This window comes from Magnolia sinica, chromosome 14, assembly GCF_029962835.1.
Source record: "Magnolia sinica isolate HGM2019 chromosome 14, MsV1, whole genome shotgun sequence".
Lineage (NCBI taxonomy): Eukaryota > Viridiplantae > Streptophyta > Magnoliopsida > Magnoliales > Magnoliaceae > Magnolia > Magnolia sinica.
In genome coordinates, this window is record NC_080586.1 from 54779181 (window position 1) to 54784365 (window position 5185).

Consider the following 5185-nt stretch of genomic DNA (forward strand, 5'->3'; position numbering starts at 1 on the left):
CATCAGCCACCTACATCGAGTTGGTCCCACATTCATGTGGCCCACTTATAAACGGTGTGGATCTAATCCATTCATTAAGGTGGGGTCCATACTTCCCAAAATGGATGGTATGGATATAATACATATGTCATAGGTTGGCCACTCATCATCATCACCAAGGAAAAATGAAAGAGAGAGAGAGAGAGAGAGAGAGAGAGAGAGAGAGAGAGAGAGAGAGAGAGAGAAACGTGAAGGGGAGGGACCCCACCACTAATGGGCCCTCCCTTTTTCAATGCATACATTAAGTGGGTCCCAAAATGAGTGGGCCCTCAAAAATAAAAAAGACGGTAGATCACCCACCTTAGATCTCTTCTTCTTAGCCCGATGGAACGCCAAACTCCTTGACTTCGATCTTAATGGAAGGTGATGAAGAATGAAGGGTTGAGATGGGAGGTGAGAGGGTTAGGAAGTGAGCCACACTAGAGCTTCTCCATGAGAGCTTGGGAAGTTCATATGTAGGAGCTTGGGTTGCTTGAAAGAGAAGGGAGAAATAAGAGAGAGGAGATGGGATGGAGTGATGGATGAGGGATGGGTGAAAGGTGATGAGTGTACTTTGGTTGTAAGAGAAAGTTGACTTTGGGGTTGCTTGGGGATGGGGTGTGAGGTGATGTGTACTTGACATGAGATGTGATTGATGGGATTGATTTGAAAGCTCTCTCTTGGGTTTTACAACTGCACGACATTTTTCCTCAAACTGAACGCGGGCCCACATCTCCTGGCCTAGGTATCGCCTTAGTGTGTAATACACGGCGTTGGAACCGCGGCGACGGTACGGTTGTTAGGGTACAAGTCTCGGGTCAAGCTGACTCTAAAATATGGGATACAACTCAGGATCATGCGCAACTGCTATCTACGCATCGCGTGTCTCCCGAATTCAAACTGGAGGACCGCGAAAGCCTACGGAACGGTACGGGCCAGGATATAGGCCTTACATAAAGAGTTCACTTTCTTGTGACTACTCCTAGTTTACTTCCCAATCTAACATGTGCCATAGATCTTTTCTATCTTTTTCAATTTGGGTAAGCCATGAATATGATCTCTTTTGCTCAATCTATAAAGATTTCTAAAGTTAACATGTCCAAGACATTTATGCCATAGTTCTATTTCGTTTGTTTGGACCATGCAACATGAAAAGTTAGAAGAGCATGATTCATTGATAATGTAACAATTCTCAGAAGTCCTACGACCATTTAATATCACTCATCCCTTCTCATTTGGAAACTTACATCCCTGATTTGTAAATTTTATGCCGTGTTTGTTATCACAGATTTGAGAAATACTTAGGAGATTATGTTTAAGACCTTCAACATTCAAAACATTCTCAAAAGGAGGAAGATTAGAGAGTTGAATAGTACCTTGGCCTATGATTCTGCAATTGCTTCCATCACCAAAAGTAATTGATCCGTCATTTACTTCCTTTAAGTTAGTGAATATCGCTTTGTCACCTGTCATATGTCTTGAACATCCACTATCCAGGTACCATTTTGAATGACTAGTGGCTTTGAAGGCTGTGTGGGCAACAAGACATGTAACCTTTGGAACCCATTTCATTATGGTTCTGGGTTTAGGAGTTCCATTACTTTTTATTTGTTTCAAGGAGTTGAAATTTTTCCCTTTCTATTAACTTCGATTCCATTTAAATTAGATTTTAGAAGCTCTTTGAGTAAGTCCACTATTTTTTCAACTAAAGGAGGTTTGTTATATCTTTGATTTCTATAGCTAATGGCATTAGAATTAATCTTAGAAACTTGAGAAGATTTTGGAATTTTGAAATCTTTTTTTACCATAGATTTTCAAATTCTTACCTTTTGAGTTTGAGGATTCTCCTTTTACAAATATAGGCGATGCATTTTGATTTTTTAAAGAATTATCTTTGATATAGCCCAGACCTAATTTGTCGCTACATTTCTGGATGCGGTTAATAGTTTTTTCAACTTAGGGTCTCCATGGGCATATCTTCAAGTATCCTTAGAACTCAATAGAGAAGAAACTTCTAGTTTTAGATTCTCGTTTTCTATTCTGAGTTTTTCTAACTCAGAGGTTTGAAATTTAAATCAAGTTTTGTTTTTTCAAAACAATCTAAAAGATGAGATTTTTCCAAAATACTGTTTTCAAGTTCTTCTTTTAATTTAAGATATTTTTTCTTTGAATTTTTAGTTTGATAGCAATTTTACAACTTTCCCTATATAGGGCATTGTAGGCGTGTTGAAGATCATCTTCATTTTCATTTTCAGGGTCACTCTTGAGATTTTCATATTCAGATAAGTTACAGCTATCTGAGGAGGTGACTCTGGCTATAGTCATTAGGGCTTTTACATCATTTGAATTTTCTTGTTCTGATTCATCAGACTCAAACGAACTTTCAGAGCCAGATGATTCATCCCAAGTAGCCAACATGCCCTTTCTTTTTTACTTATCCTTTTTAGGACATTTATTCGCCAATTGCTTGTATTTATGGCAGTTGAAACATTGAATGTCCTTTTCCAATTTCCAAGATTTAGATTTTTTCTTTTCTTTTATCAGAAGGTTTTTGAAATTCTTATCTTTTCTTGTTTTTAAAAATTCTGTAAAATTTCTTGGCAAGTAAAGCCATATCATCTTCAGTATCTTCAATATCAAAATTAACACTATTTTCTTTTTAAACAGATTTAGATGATTTAAGCACTATGGACTTACCTCTAGGAGCTTTAAAATTTAACTCATATGGTTGAAGAGAACCAACTAACTCCTTAACCTTCATGTAATTAGTATCTCTTAATTCCTGAATGGTAGTTACTTTAGAATTAAATCTCTCAGGAAGATATCGCAGTATTTTTGCATAGACCTTGCTTTTTGGGATTTCATCTCCTAGACCCCACATGGAATTTACTAGATCATTTAGTTTCGTATAGAAGTCCATGAAAGTTTCATTTTCTTCCATACAAATTTTCTCAAATTTTATAGTGAGGATTTGAACTTTAGATTTCTTAACTATATAAGTTCCTTCATGTGTCATTTCAAGAATATCCCAGGCTTGTTTAGCTGTATCACATGAAATGATTCTTTTGAATTTATCAGGTGATAGAGCACAAGTTATGACATTTAAGGCCTTAGCATTAGCACTGCTTTTGCTTTTCTGAGCTACAGTCCATAGAAAGTATGCAGTTTCTCTCATAGTTTTAGTTCCATCACTGCCTAATACTTCAAACATAGGTGGTTTCCATTTGGTTACAGTTGCTTGCCACACCCTTCCATCTAAGGATTTTAGAAAAATCCTCATTCTGGCTTTCCAGTATCCATAGTTAGAGCCATCAAAAGGTGGTGGCATAGTGATAGACAAACTATTGAAATTTGACATAATGAAAGCTTTAGATCTTTTAACTCAAGAAAATTAATCCAAAAAATGAGTAACTAAGCTCTGATACCACTTGAAAAGGGTAAGCTTAACAGTCCTAGATGGGGGGTGAATAGGATTATGCCAAATAAAAATAAACTTGCTGAAATAATAAATAAATTAAGAAATAAACTCTCACTAGTATTGAAAAATTGATTCAAACTTAGTTCGTAGGACAACCTACACCCAAAATAAAGTTTAGGCAAGACAACCTTATTTCACGAACAGTCGTAAGGATCAAGATCTCAACCAAAGCACGATCCAATAGAGCTCTCTATTACAAGCATTCACCACATTTGCAAAAATAAAATTGCAATCGTTCTCTACATATGTCCACATATGTAAAAAGTAAACATTCACCACAAACACTTAGAATTATAGTGGTTCAGTGTGTACATCAACTATTCTCAAACAACTACACCTACTCCACTCCCAATAATCATAAACCACGTGATATTGGCTTTCACTATAAACAAGGTTTTCACAGGGTCACCTTAAAACCTGATACAGTTGTGATTTTAAAGGGTTATCACAAACAGAAACCTCACACTGAGATTTTCTGGCTATCTCAATTAAAACCAACACATGAGATTTTTTGGCTATCTTAAAGAAACCAAAATACAAAGAATAGAAATGTACTTATCTTCTTCTTGAAGACATTCTTGATGTAGCTTATAGAACCTCTTCGCTTAAAGTAGAATGTTCAATGTCCAATAACACAAACAAGGTTCTAGGTTCTAGACTGATTTTAAATTAATTCAAACCAAAGGCTACTTGTTTGAATTCCTCAAATCTCAAAGAAGAGTGATTACTCTCTCGAAAAAAATAAGATTCATGAAAAGAGATCATGGAATTAAAAATCTATATAAATAAAATATTAAAATACCGTACAATATCTTGAAGATAGTGGAGACTTCTCTTTCTCTCTCTTGGTGAAGCCTTTTACTAGCTTGGATGAGTAATTTCATATTGAAAGAAGGCCTCTATTTATAGGCTGAAAAGTTGTTGCTTCGACTCATCTAAGATCTAACCAAATTTTAAATTTTGGGCATGATCAGATAAAACTATTTTTTGACTGGTCGAGGGCCCTGCTCGACTAGTCTAGGGCCTTGTTCGACTGGTCAAGCATGAGCTTCGACTGGTCGAGGGTGACTGATTGTAGTTGCTGGACTTCGAGTCGAGCAACCCTCGACTGGTCAAAGGTCCCTCTTCGACTAGTCAAGCAGTCTGCTCGACTGGTCGAGAAAGTAACAGAAATATCCATTTTTTGGAATTTAAACTTGGACTGGTCGAAGATTTTCTTAGATTGGTTGAGCCACAACTTGGACTAGTTGAACTTAAGCCTAACAAAAATATAAAAACCTATATAAGTTTGTCTTTTGAAAGCACCTAAGTCTAAGGTCTTTCTAGGGTCTGTTATACCTAAGAAGACCAGACATTGAAGTTTAAAGTTTGTTCTTCTTCTTGAATCTTCAATAGAGCATAGTAGATCTTCTACTTGAAGTGTATTGAAGGTGGAGCTTGATCTTCTACTTGAAGTGTAGTAGAACTTGAACTCATTTTAGCTTGAACTTTCCAACTTCATGACTCGTACTTCAATAAGGTGACTAACTTCATGACTTGAACTTTCTATCTTGATCCACATTATGTGGACTACAACACAAGCTGTTTTGTCTAAACGAAATTTGACAAACAATGGTGTGCTTTATACAATATAACACTTACAGATATGCTTCGCTCACTCTCCTGATTTAGATGATGACATGATTAGGG